At 38.1% G+C, this 10,679-nt stretch overlaps 1 pseudogene; it reads left to right on the top strand.

Annotated features, from left to right (window-relative positions):
- Nucleotides 1-1,051: 1,051 nt before the first annotated feature.
- Nucleotides 1,052-10,679, top strand: part of LOC129560005 (tRNA (guanine(6)-N(2))-methyltransferase THUMP3-like) — a 44,555-nt pseudogene continuing 34,927 nt past the window's right edge.

Raw genomic sequence — 10,679 nt, 5'->3', positions numbered from 1 at the left:
CGCATGAGGTGGCCATACATGTAAGTAAATACCCGCACTAGTTTATGAATGATACGAGAAACTTAAACGCATTTATCTCCATTTGACTTCTTCCCACCAAATTGGAACACCTTTCAGTGTGAAAAAGTTATGCTAGTAACAATTATGTTACCCTAATTTGCATGAACTCGGAATATGTTGGGGCAGTTCAGAACATGGGGAGACCCCATGGACCCTGAACAATAAAATGGAGTTGCTTATGTGAAAGGATCTAAGGTGGAGCCAGAGCTTGTTGAGGAAGCAGAACTCACATCATACCTGGAGGCAACATAAACATATGACTTGGCCAACCAATCAGCCCACCTGGAATTCATTTTCTTCACTCTCTGGAAACTGCAGCTTAACAATGAATCAGCTGCCCACAGCTAACTACCTGCCAGTACTAATGGTAATTCTGCAAAACAACCTTTGTAAATTCTCTGGAATGTCTTTGTTGTCTTTATAAGCCTCGCCGTTTTTACTTCCCTTGGAGCACGTTTGAGTTGCTTGCTACTCAAATCTGTGCTTCCTGAATTGCAGTTCCTAAGACCCCCAGATAAACCCTTTTCTTACTTACAGTCGTGTGATCAGGCCACCCAAGATGGATGGCTGTACTCTTGCCCTCTGTCTAGCCTCTACTCAACCGGTACCTGCTTCATTAGCCTCCTACTCACATGACTGACCTTTCCCCATACTTGCCCCCAGAACCAGGCTACTGATTATTCTAATCTTTAGATCAGAACATCTCCACCAGAATAGCTTATCAAAATTGCAGTGAGGAGCAGGGCCTCACTACTGGTTTCCCCGGTAACTGATGAGCCAACTTGCTGTCACTTCCCTTTCTAACAGTCCGCTTCCTCTCTGCCTGAGCATCTACCTGAGTCTCCCACCTTGACTGAGATTCTAGTTTATTTTCTAGTTCCTGGCTTCTGTTCTTGGGAATTGTTTCCTGTTTTGTCTTGGTGAGTGATTACTCTTGGCACAGTGGGACGTTTGTGTTAAGGTAAGGCTACAGCGGCCTCTTTCTAGCACTATGGCTGGTTTTATCTACCACAACTATGGTCCTCCACCCTGCAAGGATTTATCTCACTGGACCATGATTCCCTGGGATGATTTACAGTTAAATTGGCTGAAATCAGCCTACCCTGGACAGTCAATTCCTAAATTAGTCTATCTGGGCAGTCAATTAGGAAAAGGATGTAAGACAAGGCAGTCTGAATGGGAAACTTACTTCAGTTGGCATTTTGAGGCCTCAACGTGAGTTAGCAATTCCCAAATTGCTTCCCTCCAGGATTCTAACTCCAAATTATCTAAGGCTAATTCTCAGTTGTCTCAGGGACTGATTAAACTCAAAGGAACTACAAAACGTTCCCCTAATGTTCCTCTCTCTCTACTGTCTCCACCTAATGGCGTTCACCTGCTGCGCTTCTCTCAGCCCCTCCCCGTCTCTACAGGGCTCTTTTTATATCAGTTTCCTCTCTAATGCTGAGATCCCTCCCTCACAAAAGGCCAGCCATCATGCCTCCTGCTGTGATGCCAGCACCCTTTGAAAACCAGGTGTAAAAGGTAATTGAACAGGGTGGATCCAACTATGTTATCTCTTACAGATCTTTGCAAAACTGGAAATGCAGCTTTAGAGACCATTCAAATCCCACCCATTCCTTTTCATTGATCCCCAAACATTCCCCATTTATTTCAAAAGGCATGTGACCTCTTCGGGAGCTCTTATGCAGGCTATCTCCAATTCCTAAGACTGAAAAATAAGGAAAAGAGACCATCTTAAACACAAACTGCAAATAGAACTCTTTCCCAAACAGCCTCCTTAAAATTGCTTGTCAAGGGCAAACAAAAAGCCTTCTCCACATCTGAGTCAATAGAATTATTCTAACAGTTGTTTTTTTTTTTTAATGAAGTAGTAACTTGTGTATTATACCTGCTGGTGCTGCTGCTAAGTCACTTCAGTCGTGTCCGACTCTGTGTGACCCCATAGACGGAAGCCCACAAGGCTCCCCCGTCCCTGGGATTCTCCAGGCAAGAACACTGGAGTGGGTTGCCATTTCCTTCTCCAATGTGTGAAAGTGAAAAGTGAAAGTGAAGTCTCTCAGTCGCATCCGACCCTTAGCGACCCCATGGACTTCAGCCCACCAGGCTCCTCCATCCATGGGATTTTCTAGGCAAGAGTACTGGAGTGGCTTGCCATTGCCTTCTCCAGTATTATACCTGATTCATGACTAAAATTTTAAAATGAAAATATTTCTGTCTGTGTATATGTATGAATGTCTATACATTCATTATAAATGTGGTGTTTTTCTACCTTCAGATGGTATTGTCAAAATTAATTTTAAAGGAAGTTTATTTAATTGGCTTAAATAATAAGCACTTATATAAAATTCTCACAAATACAAAGTATCCCAGATATTTTTCAAGTTTCCAAGATCAAGGATTCAGTTCCGTTCAGTAGCTCAGTCGTGTCTGACTCTTTGCGACCCCGTGAATCACAGCACGCCAGGCCTCCCTGTCCATCACCAACTCCTGGAGTTCACTCAAACTCATGTCCATCAAGTCGGTGATGCCATCCAGCCATCTCATTCTCTGTCGTCCCCTTCTCCTCCCACCCCCAATCCCTCCCAGCATCAGAGTCTTTTCCAGTGAGTCAAGTCGTCGCATGAGGTGGCCAAAATATTGGAGTTTCAGCTTTAGCATCAGTCCCTCCAATGAACACCCAGGATTGATCTCCTTTAGAATGGATTGGTTGGATCTCCTTGCAGTCCAAGGGACTCTCCAGAGTCTTTTCCAGCACCACAGTTCAAAAGCATCAATTCTTCGGCAATCAGCTTTCTTCACAGTCCAACTCTCACATCCATACATGACCACTGGAAAAAACCATAGCCTTGACTAGATGGACCTTGTTGGCAAAGTAATGCCTCTGCTTTTTAGTATACTATCTAGGTTGGTCATAACTTTCCTTCCAAGGAGTGAGCGTCTTTGAATTTCATGGCTGCAATCATCATCCGCAGTGATTTTGGAGCCCAAAAAAATAAAGTCTGACACTGTTTCCACTGTTTCCCCATCTATTTCCCATGAAGTGATGGGACCAGATGCCATGATCTTTGTTTTCTGAATGTTGAGCTTCAGGCCAACCTTTTCACTCTCCTCTCTCACTTTCATAGTAAATGAAAACTAGTTTAAGTTTGATTGAATTAATATGGGCAAGTCTTTAGAATTATTAATGTGATAATACTTTCACTGTACCAAAGATAACTACAAAGTTTTTCAGCAAGAAAAATAACTTTGTAAGTTGGAATTTTCATAAGTAAGTTAAATGTAAATGAGAAGAATTTTTAGGTGAACTTTTAAGAATAATTATGCTTTCTATTAGGTCGACTTAAAAATAGTTTCCCCTCATCTTTCTGGTAACTTGAGACTTCACAATTTTGCAAGGTTAAGTTAAATGATGGAAGTTCAAAGAATGTTGAGATTATTTCCAAATAAGATAGAATACTGAACCATTCATTGTTAAACAAGCCTAAGTTCACCTATTTTTGTCTTATTACAGAAAAACTAAAGATGTTTGGGTCTCTTAGAAACTTTGAGAAAACAATACTGATATAACAAACAGTTCACAATTGCTTACTTCTTAGTTTTCAGTAAGAACTAACATTTCTAAGGGTTTGGAATTCTATTTAATAAATTGTTGACTAAAAAAATGCACAGCATGAAAGTTGTGAGTTGTTTTTTTTTTTAATTGAAGGATAATCGCTTTATAGAATTTTGTTGCTTTCTGTCAAACCTCAACATGAATCAGTCATAGGTATACATATATCCCCTGCCTTTTGAACTTCCCTCCCATTTCCCTCCCCATTCCCCTCCTCTAGTTTGATGCAGAGCCCCTGTTTGGGTTTCCTGAGCCATACAGCAGATTCCTGTTGGCTGTCTATTTTACATATGGTAATGTAAGTTTCCATGTTACTCTTTCCATACATCTCACCCTCTCCTCCCCTCTCCCCATGTCCCTAAGTCTGTTCTCTATGTCTGTTTCTCTCCATTGCTGCCCTATAAATAAGGTCTTCAGTACCATTCTTCTAGATTCTGTATATATATGTTGCTGCTGCTGCTGCTGCTAAGTCACTTCAGTCGTGTCCGACTCTGTGTGACCCCATAGACGGAAGCCCACAAGGCTGTCCCGTCCCTGAGATTCTCCAGGCAAGAACACTGGAGTGGGTTGCCATTTCCTTCTCCAATGTGTGAAAGTGAAAAGTGAAAGTGAAGTCTCTCAGTCGCATCCGACCCTTAGCGACCCCATGGACTTCAGCCCACCAGGCTCCTCCATCCATGGGATTTTCTAGGCAAGAGTACTGGAGTGGCTTGCCATTGCCTTCTCCGATATATATGTTAGAATATGATATTTATCTTTTTCTTTCTGACTCACTTCACTCTGTATAATAGGTTCTAGGTTCATCCACCTCATCAGAACTGACTCAAATGTGTTCCTTTTTATGGCTGAGTGATATTCCATTGTGTATATGTACCACAGCTTCTTTATCCATTCATCTGTCAATGGATATCTAGGTTGCTTCCAAGTTCTAGCTATTGTAAATTGTGCTACAATGAACAATGGGATACATGTGTCTTTTTCAATTTTGATTTCCTCAGGGTATATGCCTAGGAGTGGGATTGCTGGGTTATACAGTGGTTTTATTCCTAGTTTTTTAAGGAATCTCCATACCATCTTCCATAGTGGCTGTATCAATTTACATTCCCACCAACAATGCAAAAGCATTCCCTTTTCTTCACACCCTCTCCAACATTTATTGTTTGTAGACTTTTTGATGACGGCCATTCTGAACGGTGTGAGGTGATATCTCATTGTAGCTTTAATTTGCATTTCTCTAATAATGAGCGATGTCGAGCATCTTTTCATGTGTTTATTAGCCATCTGTATGTCTTTGGAGAAATGTCTGTTTAGGTCTTTTTCCCACTTTTTTATTGGGTTGTTTGTTTTTCTGGCATTGAGTTGTATGAGCTGCTTGTATATTTTGGAAATTAATCCTTTGTCAATTGTTTCATTTGCTATTATTTTCTCACATTCTGAGGGTTGTTTTTTTACCTTGATTATAGTTTCCTTTGCTGTGAAAAAGCTTTTAAGTTTAATCAAGTTCCAATTGTTTACTTTTGTTTTTACTTCTGTTACTCTAGGAGGTGGGTCATAGAGGATCTTGCTTTAATTTATGTCACCAAGTGTTCTGTCTGTTTTCCTGTAAGAGTTTTATAGTTTCTGGTCTTACATTTAGGTCTTTAATCCATTTTGAGTTTATCTTTGTGTATGATGTTAGGAAGTGTTCTAATTTCATTATTTTACATGTAGCTGTCCAGTTTTCCCAGCACCATTTATTGAAGAGGTTGTCTTTGCCCCATTGTATATTCTTGCCTCTGTCAAAAATAAGGTACCCATAGGTGCATGGGTTTACTTATGGGCTTTCTATCTTGTTTCATTGGTCTATATTTCTGTTTTTGTGCCACTACTATACTGTCTTGATGATTGTAGTTTTGTAGTGTAACTGAAGTCAGGAAGGTTGATTCCTCCAGTTCCATTCTTTCTGAAGACTGCTTTGGATATTCGGGGTCTTTTGTGTTTCCATATGAATTGTGAAACTTTTCGTTCTAGTTATATGAAAAATGCCATTGGTAATTTGATAGGGATCGCACTGAATCTGTAGACTGCTTTTGGTAGTATAGTCATTTTCTTAATATTGATCCTTCCTACCCAGGAACATGGAATATTTCTCCATCTGTTTATGTTGTCTTTGATTTCTTTCATTAGTGTCCTTATAATTTTCTGTGTACAGTTCTTTTGTCTCCTTAGGCAGATTTATTCCTAGATATTTAAATCTTTTTGTTGCAATGGTGAATGGGATTGATTCCTTAATTTCTCTTTCTGATTTTTCATTGTTAGTATATAGAAATGCAAGTGATTTCTGTGTATTGATTTTGTATCTTGCAACTTTGTTAAATTCACTGATTAGCTCTAGTAATTTTCTTATACTATCTTTAGGGTTTCCTGTGTACAGTATCCTGTCATCTGCAAACAGTGAGAGCTTTACTTCTTTTCCAATCTGGATTCCTTTTCTTTCTTTTTCTTCTCTAATTGCTGAAGCTAGGACTTCCAGAACTATGTTGAATAATAGTGGTGAAAGTGGACACCTTTGTCTTGTTCCTGATCTTAGGGGGAATGCTTTCAGTTTTTCACCATTGAGAATAATGTTTACTGTTGGCTTATCATATATGGCTTTTACTATGTTGAGGTAGGTCCCTTCTATGCCCATTTTTTGAAGAGTTTTAATCATAAAGTGGGTGCTGAATTTTGTCAAAGGCTTTTTCTGCATCTATTGAGATTATCATATGGTTTTTATCTTTCAATTTGTTAAAATGGTGTATCACATTGATTGATTTACATCTATTGATGAATCCTTGCATTCCAGGAGTAAACCCAACTTGGTCATGGTATATGAGCTTTTTGATGTGTTGCTGAATTCTGTTTGCTACAATTTTATTGAAAATTTTTGCATCTATGTTCATCAGTGATACTGCCTGTAGTTTTCTTTTTTTGTGTTGTTTCGTTTTGGTGTCAGGATGATGGTGGCCTCATAGAATGAGTTTAGAAGTGTTCCTTCCTCTGCAATTTTTTGAAAGAGTTTTAGAAGTATAAGCAATAACTCTTCTCTAAATGTTTGACAGAATTCTCCTGTGAAGCTATCTGGTCCTAGGTTTTTGTTTTTTGGAGAGATTTTTGATCTTGCTTCAATTTCAGTGCTTGTAATTGGTTTGTTCATAATTTCTATTTCTTCCTGGTTCAGTCTTAAACGATTGAGCTTTTCTAGGAATCTGTCCATTTCTTCCAGGTTATCCATTTTATCGCCATATAGTTGTTCATAAGTCTCTTATCATCCTTTGTATTTCTGCATTGTCTGCTGTAACCTCTCCTTTTTCATTTCTAATTTAATTGATTTGATTCTTCTCTCTTTTTTTTCTTGATGAATCTGATGAAAGTTTGTCAAGTTTATTTCTCAAAGAACCAACTTTTAGTTTTATTAATCTTACCAGTCTTTCTTTCATTTCTTTTTCATTTATTTCTGCTTAGATCTTTATGATTTCTTTCCTTCTACTAATTTTGGTGATTTTTTTGTTCTTCTTTTTCCAGTTGTTTTAGGTGTAAAGTTAATTTGTCTATTCGATTTTTTCTTGTTTCTTGATATAGGATTGTATTGCTATAAATTTCCCTCTTAGAACTGCTTTTGCTGCATCCCTCTTAGAACTGCTTTTGCTGCAACTGGTTTTGAGTTGTCATGTTTTCATTGTCATTTGTTTCTAGAAATTTTTTGATTTCCCTTTTGATTTCTTCAGTAACCTGTTGGTTATTTAAAAATGTGTTGTTTAATCTCCATGTGTTTTTGTTTCTTACAGTTTTTATCTTGTAATTGATATTTAGTCTCATAGCATTGTTGTTGGAGAAGATGCTTGATACAATTTCAATTTTCTTAAATTTACTGAGGTTTCATTTGTGACCCAATATGTGGACTATCCTGGAGAACGTTCCATGTGCACTTGAGAAGAAGGTGTATTCTTCTGCATTTGGATGGAATGTCCTGAAGATATCAGTGAGATCCATCTCATCTAATGTATCATTTACGACTTGTGTTTCCTTATCAATTTTCTGTTTTGATGATCTGTCCATTGGTGTGAGTGGGATGTTAAAGTCTCCTACTATTATTGTGTTACTGTCAATTTCTCCTTTTATGACTTAATGTTTCACGACTGAAGTGACTTAGCAGCAGCAGCAGCAGCAGCAGTGTTTGTCTTGTGTATTGAGGTGCTCCTATGTTGGGTGCATACGGCTGCTGCTGCTGATGCTAAGTCGCTTCAGTCGTGTCTGACTCTGTGCGACCCCATAGACAGCAGCCCACCAGGCTCCCCCGTCCCTGGGATTCTTCAGGAAAGAACACTGGAGTGGGTTGCCATTTCCTTCTCCAATGCATGAAAGTGAAAAGTGAAAGTGAAGTCGCTCAGTCGTGTCCGACTCTTCATGAGCCCAGCCCTGGGGACTGTCCAAAACCACACACAGCAGTCCCCTTGCACCCTCTCCCCCCAATCCTTGTTATTCTATGAGACAAAGGTCCATGAAAAAGAGAGACTGTGATTAGCTTGGGAATTTCTTATAATCAAGCCCTCTAAAGACCACTGGGCCTGCCTTTTCCTTCCTACCTCCAGTCCAGCCTCCCTTCTCAAACCTTAACTCCCTTCACCTGCCCTGTACCCTGGATCTCCTATTCCTGTTTCTCTTCATACTCATCTCCCCTGGGTGCTGACTCTGTCCTCTCTCTCCTCTGATTTCTTCTTAATTTTGGAATCAAATAATATGGGACACACAACAACCAGATATTTATAATTGTCATGTCTTCCTCTTTGATTGATCCCTTGATCATTATGTAGTGTCCTTCCTTATTTCTTGTAATCTTCTTTATTTTAAGGTCTATTTTGTCTGATATGAGGATTGGTACTCCAGCTTTCTTTTGCTTCCCATTTGCATGGAATATATTTTTCCATCCTCTCACTTTCAGTCTATATGTATCTTGAGGTCTGAAGTGGGTTTCTTGTAGACAGCATATATATAGATCGTGTTTTTGTATCCATTCAGCCAACCTGTGTTTTTTGGTTGGGGCATTTAATCCATTTACATTTAAGGTAATTATTGATATATATATATGTTTCTGTTGCCATTTTCTTAACTGTTTGGGGTTGATTTGTGAATCTTTTTTCTTCTGTTATATTTCTTGACTATATATGTCTGTTTAACATTTGTTGTAAAGCTGGTTTGGTGGTACTGAATTCTCTTAACTTTTGCTTGTCTGAAAAGGTTTTTATTTCTCCATCTTTTTTTGTCAAATTGGAAAATATATTTTATTTAAACCAATGTATCCCAAATAGTGTCATTTTAACATATATTCAGTATGAAATATACTCAATTAAAAAAATATTAATGAGATATTTTACATTCTTTTATTTTTACTAAGTCTTTAAAATTCAATATTCATTGTGTATTTACAGCACATCTCATTTGGAGCCCTACATTTTCACTCTGAATGCCTTGATCTGTGTTTAGATTTCACAACAATTAAGTTGAAAGAATAAATGATCATATTTAAGTTGGCCCAAACGTACTGAAAATTTTTCCAATAACCAAATCAGGTTTAAGTTGTTTTTTTTTCAGGATTAAAGCACTTTTTTTTAAAATTTATTTTTAAAATTTATTTATTTTAATTGGAGGCTAATTACTTTACATTATTATATTGGTTTTGCCATCCATTGACATGAATCTGCCCCTGGTGTACATGTGTTCCCCATCTTGAACCCCTCTCCCACCTCCCAAACATCCCATCCCTCTGGTTCATCCCAGTACACCAGCTCCAAGCATCCTGTATCATGCATCGAACCTGGACTGGCGATTTGTTTCACATATGATAATATACATGTTTCATTCTCCCAAATCATCCCACCCTTGCCCTCTCCCACAGAGTCCAAAAGACTGTTCTATACATCTGTGTCTCTTTTGCTGTCTTGTATACAGGGTTATCGTTATCATCTTTCTAAATTAGATCCTTGCCAGGTACAGTAATCTTGGTTGTAGATTTTTCCCTTTCAGTACTTTAAATCTATCCTGCCATTCCCTTCTGGCCTGCAGGGTGTCTGCTGAAAGATCAGCTGTTAATCATATAGAGTTTCCCTTCTATGTTACTTGTTGCTTCTCCCTTGCTGCTTTTAGTATTCTTTCTTTGTGTCTAGTCTTTGTTAGTTTGATTAATATGTGTCTTGGTGTGTTTCTCCTTGACTTTATCCTGTGTGGGACTCTTCGTGCCTCTTGGACTTGATTGACTATTTCCTTTTCCATGTTGGGGAAATTTTCAATTATAATCACTTCAAAATTTTTCTCATACCCTTTCCTTTTCTCTTCTTCTTCTGGGACCCCTATAATTCGGATGTTGGTGCATTTGATATTGTCCCAGAGGTCTCTGAGATTGTCCTCAGCTCTTTTCATTCTTTTTACTTTATTCTGCTCTTCAGAAGTTATTTTCACCATTTTATCTTCCAGGTCACTGATTGGTTCTTCTGCTTCAGGTATTCTGCTATTGATTCCTTCTAGAGTATTTTTAATTTCAGTAATTGTGTTGTTTGTCTCTGTATGTTTATTCTTTAATTCTTCTAGGTCTTTGTTAATTGATTCTTACATTTTCTCCATTTTGTTTTCAAGGTTTTTGATCATCTTTACTATCATTATTCTGAATTCTTTTTCATGTAGTTTGCCTATTTCCTCTTCATTTATTTGGACTTCTGTGTTTCTAGTTTGTTCCTTCATTTGTGTAGTATTTCTCTGCCTTTTCATTATTATTTTTTAAATTATTGTGTTTGAGGTCTCCTTTTACCAGACTTCAAGGTTGAATTCTTTCTTCCTTTTGGTTTCTGCCCTTCTAAGGTTGATCCAGTTGTTTGTATAAGTTTCATATAGCATGAGATTTATGCTGAGTTTTGTTTGTTTGATTTTTCTCTGATGGGCAAGGCTGAGTGAGGTGGTAATCCTGTCTGCTTATGATTTGGTTTGTATTTTTGCT

Source organism: Moschus berezovskii, chromosome 16 (assembly GCF_049115385.1).
Source record: "Moschus berezovskii isolate FMDL1 chromosome 16, NW_MosBer_1.0, whole genome shotgun sequence".
Classification (NCBI taxonomy): Eukaryota; Metazoa; Chordata; class Mammalia; order Artiodactyla; family Moschidae; genus Moschus; species Moschus berezovskii.
This window is presented reverse-complemented; position numbering and strand designations above follow the sequence as displayed.